Genomic DNA, 9913 nt, shown 5'->3' on the forward strand with positions numbered 1-9913 from the left:
ATAGAGGCCTCATTAATAAAAAGGCTACTGAGAATTAGTTCACAACCTTTTCTCAGTTTAGTTTTTGAGTTCTCTCTCTCTACTCTCTCTCTCATACTCTTGGACACTTAGAGAATTCTTAGAGCATTTTAGCATTGGAGGAAGAAAAGAAAAGGGAAGCAAAGATCAAGCAAGGAAGAGCAGGAGCAAGCGGCTACAACGAGATTACTTGCAATTATCGAGTTTCATATATGATTTCCTTGCTAGTTTTGGCATGCATGACACATGCATGTGTGTTTTTGGTTCTTTTCTTGTCATTGGCATGGGTTTTGTCAGGTGTGATAGTGTTCTTCAACCTTGCCTTGTCATTTCCAGATAGCCATGGTGTGATGAATTTCTCTTGTTTTGGTTGAGTTGGATTGTCGGATGGATTCGAAGCTGAGTGGGGTGGTCTCAGGATTTATCACAAGGCCTAGGAATCCTGAGGTGGGATATACGGTAAAGCCTGATTATGAATACCTTGATTGGGCCTAGGAATCCCTTGACTGTGTTGGAAATAATACTGGGAGGGAGGTGAATCAGTATTATTAGATTAATAATTTTATTTCCCAAACAGCTTTATATACGCTACTTCAGTGAAGTGAACTAGCGTGTACATGCGACTGTGCTTAAAGAAACCAGCGTATATGCAGAGAACTTGTGATTTAGACAGTTTATCATGTGTTGAGATTAAACCAGTATATTCGAGATTTATTAGGCAGTGTAGTAAAAGTAGAATAAAGCATCACACATAAGAAACACACATGAATACCAATATTTAAGGTGGAAACCCAATGTGGGTAAAAACCACTTCCTATTGTCATCCATGTCTTCTTTTAATAATAAGAAAATCTATTTACAATCTTGTATTGGTGCAGACTCATACCAGTACACAAGCTTCTACCTGCAGAAGGTTACAACCTTCTCTAATTTTCTAGCTTCTACTGGAAGGGAGCTGCAACCCCCTAACTCTTGTACTAGCCAATATGTTTACTAGTACATAGGTGCCAGCCTACAGAAAACTCCACTCTTCCACCAGGGACCACGTTTCATGAATTTTCAGATTGGGTACTCCTGGATCACAACACCACAAGCCGAAGGCCATGTTTCATCAAATTTTCACACTGGACCCATCAAAGCCTTTTAAACTTAAACTACATCAACCAATATTCAGATAATCTGAACAATCAGATCACTAACACCATAACACTATGTTGAACCCGGAAACCTGCATTATCATCCAGAACCAACTGTAACCTCAAAATCATGCATTATAGTGTATACGCTACTTGGTTGAACCCAACCTGTGTGTATACGCTACTTCCTTTAACCCAACCTGCGTATATCTCTAAAGATACTGAATCATAAACTCTGAACCACAAACTGTACCAATCAGTGACATTTTGAAGATCTACTGTCATATTACAGAGTTCAAAATAGATAGCAATAAGGATCACCCTTCCTTCTCAATCAATCAATCAATCAGACTCAATTTCCTTATACAACAGTTCTACATTCAAATCTAAGAAGACTTCATTGAAAAACAATAGTAAAACAACAAAATTTGATCAGATAGATCAGTCAGATCTGAAAAGAAGTTATTCTTTTTGTATATGCTACTTGAAAGAGTCGAACTTGCATGTACATGCTCTTTGGCCGAGATGAACCTGCGTACAGATCTGCAAATTTTGACTCAGAACTTTGCTGCAATTCCAGACTTCAGAAAAACCTAGATCATGATAGATAACAAATAGAACAGGGGCAAAACATTAGATCTGGTCTCAACCAATATCAGATCATTGAGGAATAAGTCATTTCAAGTCTCATGATTCTTGATCTAATGTTGAACTCAAGGTGCACATGAATATTTCAGATCCAGTCCCAAACATAACCCTACAACATAATATATACTTCAGATAGAAGTATTCCTTAGAATCTCATTGCTTGTACACAATGGCCTAATGATCTTATCCTCCTTATATACTCTTATGCCTTTCTTAATACCTTGGACCAAAACCACTTAGGACCAATACCTAGGGTCAATACCTTGGACCAAATGCCTCAGACCAATTACCTTGGACCAAAATACCTTGGACCAAAAACTTGGTTTTCTAACATGTACGCGCTTTTCCTCTTGTGAAAGTCCGTGTATACGTTATACACTACTTTTGTTCTATTAAACTGCGTGTATACGTGCCTTGGATAAAGTGAACTAGCGTATACCTCTCTTCTTCATTCTTTGGAGTCTGATCTGTAATCCTTTGTTGTTGACCTGTTGCACTATGAACTTTCATCTGAGTGAGTTGCCATCAAGGACAACACTTGCATCATAATGCCAACAATCTCCCCCTTTGGACTTGATGGAAACAACAACACCAAGACACTCTCCCCCTTTGACATCAAGGGCAAAAGGGCAGACCAAGATATTCTCTCTCCCTATGTTGTTCATGCTCCCCCTGATTACATGCTGAATTCACTGATTGAGCTCCCCTTTGTACATGCTAAGATGCACTAAAACCGTCCATGCTCCCCCTGAGGACAGGCAAATTCTGCAAAAATATTCTCCAAAAGAATAACATGACTCTATAACTCAACTATGTGAGTATGACCTTCCTATCACCAATGAAGCATACATACATCCATCTCCCAACCCAGTGGGGATATACTAAATTTTACTCATCCACCCAACCGAGTGGGGATATACAAATTGTTTATACATGACAAAAATATAATTACATCATCCATCCCATGAAAAGTGGGGATACAAATTACATCATTTGTCCAATAGGACTCATTCAAATGTATGAGACGACATATCACACGCTAGACTTTTACATGACTTAAGCAACAAAAGGTATAAATATTTGAAGCCATAGCTGGACTCAACAATCATAATGCCAACAATGCAGAATGCGAGTGAAGGCTAATGCTCCCCCTGAACCTGTGCTACCTGTGCATTGTTAACAAGTCAATGATCAAGGCATCTTTGTCAATTAGATAAAAATTAATGAACAGAGCATATCAATAGACTGTGATCATCAACATCAGACAGAGCATCCATATCAGAGCCTGCCCCATTGCTTTTCTTGACTGAAAAATAGATACGCTCCTTGTCCCACAGAAACCCGCGTGTGTACGCGACTAAACTTCATGAAACATGCATATAATAACCTTTCTCTGAAAAATTAGATTTAACAGCAGGATGATACAGCAACTACTCCCATCTTTTGTCTAAGATATTCAAATGTTTCTCTGGCTAGTGGTTTAGTGAATATATCAGCAACCTGTTCTTTGGAGGAAACATACTCCAATTTGACTTTTTGTTTTTGTTCACATAGAAAATGGTATTTCATGGGTATGTGCTTGGTCTTCGAGTGCATGACTGGATTCTTTGAAATATTGATGGCACTTGTATTATCACATAGAATGGAGATGGGTGGAGTATATGTGATCTGAATTTCTTGCCAGGTTTTCATCATCCAAAGTAGTTGTGTGTAGTAAGATGCAGCGGCCACATATTTTGCTTCAGCTGTAGATAAAGCAATTGAACTTTGTTTCTTGCTGAACCAAGACACTAACCTGGAACCCATATAGAATGCACCACCACTAGTGTTTTTTCTGTCTTCAACAGTTCCTACCCATTTTGCATCTATATATGCATGAAGAGTAAGATCTGCATCTCTAGGATACCATAAACCAAAGTCCTGAGTTCCTTGAATACATTTGAAAATTCTTTTGACTGCCCGAAGGTGTGATTCCTTTGGATTTGCTTGAAATCTTCCAACTATTCCTACTGCATGCATGATGTCAGGTCGGGTACCTGTTAGATAAAGCGAACTACCAATCATGGATCTGTAAGTTGGTTTATTTACTGTTGTTGATTCATCATTTGAGCTGAGACTGCATCCTATTACCATTGGGGTACATACAGGTTTAGAATCTTCCATTCCATACCTTTTCAAGATCTGTTTGAGATATTTGGTTTGTGAAAGAAAAATATCATCTTTATTTTGTTGAACTTGTAGACCGAGAAAATAGGTAAGTTCACCAAGCAAGGACATTTCAAATTCTTGTTGCATTACTGAAGCAAAATTCTGACTCATGGATTCTTCATTGCTACCAAAAATGATATCATCAACATAAACAATAATAATTAGCAATTTATCAGTTTCAATCTTTGTATATAGATTTCTATCTGTTGAACCTTTTGTAAAACCTTGTTGGTGTAGATATTTGTCAAGGCGGTAATACCAAGCCCTTGGAGTCAGTTTCAGACCATAGAGGGCCTTTTTGAGTCTGCATACAAGTTTTGCATCATTTCCAAGAATGAATCCTTCTGGTTGTTCAATATAAACTTCTTCTTCTAAATCTCCATTTAGGAAGGCTGATTTTACATCCATTTGGCATACTTTGAATTTTTGAAAGCTAGAAAGAGCAAGAAACATCCTTATGGCTTCAAGTTTGGCAACAAGTGCAAAAGTTTCTTCAAAATCTATACCTCCTTGTTGAGCATACCCTTTACAAACAAGTCTGGCCTTGTTTATAATGACTTCTCCATTTTCATTCAACTTGTTTTTGAATACCCATTTAGTTCCTATAATATTTTTATCATGAGGTCTAGGAACTAATTCCCAAGTATCATTTTTTTCAATTTGCTCAAGTTCTTCATCCATGGCCTTGACCCAACATTCATCTTTACATGCTTCTTTTACATTTTGAGGTTCGGTGGATGATAATAATGCTAGATAGCTTGAGGTCCCTGTAATAGTTCTTCTTGTCTATACACCTGCCTCTTTTTCCCCTAAATTTTGAGTTTCTGGATGATTTTTCTGAACATACCTAGACGGAGTCTTTTCTTCTACCATTATTTCTTCTTCCGGTGCTTCATTGGTTTCTTCTTCAATATGATTTTGATTTGATGTGGAAAAATAATCCTCATCTTCTTCATTGTCATAATCTTATTATTATAGGAAGAAATTACGAATTTCCCAAGGTCACTTGTTTAAGATGTAATTCGGGAGTCTGCAAAACCCTAACTTCCTCATATCATATATCCTAAAATATAGTGAGACAAGATCTAAAATTCAGAACCGAGGTTCAGAACGCTTTCTTCTCAAATGGGTTTTTTTTTAGCTTCTAAAACTTCGTAGCGAACAAGTTATAGCGAAACTTCCACGATGACCTGTTTTAGATGAAATTATGGAGCTTGCAAAAACCCTAACTTCCTCAGATCATATCGCCGAAAATATAGCGAGATAAGATCTGAAATTTAGACCTAAGGTTCAGCGTGATTTCCTCTCAAATGGGTTTTTTTTAGCTTCTAGAACATCACAGAAAAAATTTATAGCGAAAATTCCACGATGACCTATTTGGAGCAGCGAAACCCTAGAATCCAAAGCTTTGATACCAAATGTTATGGAACCAACTCACAAAAAGATAGAAAAGATAGATCAACGACTTAGAAATAAGCCTCTTTGAGGGGGCAACCTCCTTTACATTACACAAATGAACAATTCTTGGATGATACAAATGACAAGACCTCCTTTCTATATATAGGAGTCTAAGAGGTCATAATATAATCAGAGCCAACATAAAAATAATAATCTAAGGGCACACTAATAACAATAGTGGGCTTCTATGGGGCACAATAATAACAATATGGTGACTACATGGGCACAACAATATAATAAGGGGGTTGTACAAATAACAATAAAGGGTTATAGCCCCAAGAGTTAGCTCAATCGGTCAATCAAGTGCCTCGCTAATGGGAGGTCATAGGGTCGAAACCCGAAAGCTCTTGGGGTCAGGTCAGTAAATAGGCTGAGGGGTGTGACCCCCTTCGGGTGGGGTCCACCCTAGCGTTGTTTGATCCTGGACGTAGCGGACCCACTAACCATGGGTATCCGTGAACCAGTTGTGAAAAGAAAAAAACAATAAAGGGTTAAATTAGTAGTATAGGGTCCTAACATGAACTTTTGTTGATCCCTGTTACATTCATTTGATTTCGTGCTTCTCTAGTCATGAAAGTTTTGTAAGCAACACATTGAGCAGCTTTGTGTCCAAAATTATGACATGAAAAATGTTGCCCATTAAAGAAGTTCATGTGATTATCGAATCTATTGACCTAGTGATTGTAGTTTCTATTGATATTCATCTTTGGAGCAAATTGAGTATGATTTACCTGAGGTTGGTTGTGGCTCCTATTCATCCTTGGAGTAAATTGAGTCTAATTTACTTGGTGATATGCTTTATGCCTTTGTTGACGATTTTCATACTGTTCACCGGTCTTTGCTGCATCAAGATAGATTTTGGTGGAGGTTGACAGCTTCTGTGATTGAGATGCTTCTTCAGTATATCCAAGATTGTTATTGGGAAATCTAGTGTCGACTCGGAGCTGCTAGTCCCACTAAGACTGGTAGCTAACTTAGAAACAAACAAACTAAAACTACTTTCGTTTTCCTTTGTGAAAAGTAGATAAGAGTGGAATGAAGGACACCAACCTCAGTCTTGTGCTTGGTTCCTTGCTCGATCCCTCTCCCTTCTGACAGATCCTTGCCGCTTTTCGTTCGTCTACCCAACTTCGAAGAGCACCTGTGGAATCAAAGCAGCATAATACTATCGAAGAACAGAGATCTACAATCATAAACAAGATAGGACCAGATGTATATTGACCACACAAATGCATATATCATCAAACATACAAGAATGTGGAGGAAAACTTGAATAGCTTTATTAATATCAAGAATAGAAAAGAGGATTACAACCAATTGTTCTGACCCAGCGTCATCCTCCAGCATGAAAACCCTTCTTTCACCTCATGAAAAGCTTAGATCACCCAACACTATGATATTCCAACAAGAAACCAACAGCACTTCCTTACAAGATACAAAATTCCAGCCTCTGGATCTCTGGGATGAGGGATCCATATATAGATGATTGCAGGGGGGTGAGTCAGCTTCTGGGATTTTGATTAGTGTCCTCTCTCTGATAGTTCTTCATTCCGCTTGGAGATTGATGATCTCTTACTCATCCCTGGGCAAATTCAGAGAGGCAAGTGTCATAGGAGAAGTTTCTAGAAGATTCTATGATCATCCACCTCGCAAACTATCTCTGCCATTTGTCCACTCTCACCCATCGCACCCTACAGAAGGGCTTTTTAGTATGCATCACACCCTTTACACTGGGAAGGTGGGATGCATCGCACCCTTAGCACTGAGCAACCTGTATGGTCCAGTTTTGACCAGTTCTAAGCAGTTTCATGTGGAGAACTTCTGGGAGATGATGTAATCAGCTGACCTTGTTCCATTAGGGTATGAAACAACACTTTTAGGGACTTAGGAGCCCTTGGTTTATGGACATGTTTGATTGGGGTTGCAGTGCCCAAAAATGTCTATAACAGTTGTCCGCTAAAGCATGAGGTCGTTAATCTTTTGATGTCGGGTGAAATGCTTTATCATGAGGATCCGAAGTTTTTTCGAGCCGGAAGGCGACCTGTAATAAGATACAATACAATACATTATCTTCATAATATTTTTCATGATCTAGCTGAGGTGGGCATTCCCATGCTTAGCTTTATAAATTCATTTTCATGTACATAAGACAGACAACCGTCTGTGCGAGAGACTGATGATTCTAATAGAGTCATCATCCTTTGATTCGGATGATCATCTGTGCAGCAACAATGTACATTTGATGTCTTTATTTTCCTGAATATATCGTAGCCTGGATGGATGAAACTAGATCCGGGGTCTTCAAACTCGTTCAATCTTCACTCGGAGTACAAGTCGATCCATGTGAAAGATGTTCTGCAGTCGAACATGGAAAGACATTGCCTAATTACCAACCAATGATGTAAGCTGTTAACAAGCACGAGAGGAATCACCAATAATGATGATGACCCTCAAGGTACTACAGTACAATTCGCGTGGTGTGAATAAGGGACTTGGCGTCGAACACCACGCAAAATATTTCGGTCGAAGGCCATTGATGTAAACCTATCGCCGGAAGTGAGAAATTTGCCATTGAGGCATGCAAGCCTCAAAATACTGAAAGGGTTGTTCCTAAGTCGACTTCTTGGATAATGAGCTGATGTCGACAGAAAGGGACGTAAAGGAAACTCCAATAATCCTTTTTCGTCATATAATCCCTTAAGTCCGAAAAAGTATAAAATAATATGAAAGGGATGAATTTTCGGTAATTTTAACGAGCCAAACAAGACAAGTGCTCGATCTTTTTGTGTAATAATCCCTCAGGTCCAAAAAGATTAAAATCTAGAGGAGGGATAGCACTTCTGGTCACTTTAACGAGCTGGAGAGTCCAATCGCTCGACAATCTTTTCATATTTTACGAGTTAGGTGAAAAGATCTTAAAGGATACTCGTTTTTTAGGAACGAGTGATAATTTCATGTAGCAGCTAGTTCCAAGTAAGGTTTGGAATTTTCCAGTCATGGCAGTGTCACAAGGATGGCTAACAGGATCACTCTTCGCAGCTGTTCCTCAAAAAGGGGCAAACAATCAAATGGAGGTGAATGATCGGCTAAAACAGAGTGGAGGTGATGATGAGAACACGACCAGGGCTCAAAAGATGATGATAATGCATTCACAATGGTTATTTACCAGAAATTGGTTCATTTTTTAATGAGCTTAAACTCTGGGGGAACGTTTGCTCATTGCTTATGTTTAATTTTTAACGAGCTTGAACTCCACATAAAAACTGCTCGTGGTGGGTTTATTTTTTAACGAGCTTGAACCCTGCAGTAACACTGCTCGTGGCGGGTTTATTTTTTAATGAGCTTGAACCCTGCTGTAACACTGCTCGTGATAAGTTTGCATGCCCCCAGCATAATAACGCAAATCGAGGTGCATGACCCCCAAGCTTCATTGCATTCAACACGGTGGTTGGAATGAAGGTTTACCTTCGATATCTTTGAAAGACTCGACTTGGAAAGGGATTTGTTTCATTTTTTAATGAGGTTGACACAAGATAGGAACCGTCCTCGGAATCCACCATGTTTACAGTATTTGAAAGAAAATCAAGAACTGAAGGATGATTAAGGTTGCCAGAATAATATTCGTGGTAATCTGAAAGATGGGAACAATGGTGGTAATCTTCCCATGGTGCCTCTCCTATCATCTTTGATTGAATGATTCCTTCGTCTGTAGAATGTACATGCGACCAAGGATCTGAAGAGGTGCCATATTCCTTAGACCTATCTATCTAAACACTCGATGAGCGTTGATTTGTGCTTTCCCCCCAGGCCAAGAAAATTTATTGCTACAATATTTCTATTAGGGTGATGATCCATGCTGACAAAATGTTCAGGAATCTTCCGAATCTTTTAGATATAGAAGATATCATATTGCAGGTTCCCACTGTGGCCACTTCCACCAGATTATTTGGAGGCGGTAGGGAAAAAGTCCCCATTAATGTAGGGTATTTTAGTAGGCCTACTCCGACATTTTGAAGCGATTGAGAGCTTCCATGGATCATTGGAATGCTTCCCGTAACTTGTGAACTATTGGGGAGGAAGGTTTGTTGGTCGATGATCGTAATCCCTCCTTAGAAGGGAAATGCAATCTTTCTAAAGTATGTCGACACAACTTCAGCCATAGCATAAATCTAGGGCCTTCCCAGTAGGATGTTGTGATCGAGGTTTCCATCGATAACTTCAACATCTATTTCTACTGTTTTGCCCCCCAGTTCAACTTGTAAGTTACTTAAAATCCTGTATGGAGTGTATGTTCGTCCATCAAATGCTTTTAATGTCGTCGAAGATCGCGACAAGGGTGGAGATCCTAAATTTTTCCAGCAACTCATCGACATGATACATGTAGATGCCCCCTCATCAATAATTGTTCGATGGACAGTTTTGTTGAGGGCTTTCACTTGAATGAG

This window comes from Pinus tabuliformis, chromosome 4_1 (assembly GCF_031772625.1).
Source record: "Pinus tabuliformis cultivar Carrire ecotype Pingquan chromosome 4_1, CPIR1, whole genome shotgun sequence".
Lineage (NCBI taxonomy): Eukaryota > Viridiplantae > Streptophyta > Pinopsida > Pinales > Pinaceae > Pinus > Pinus tabuliformis.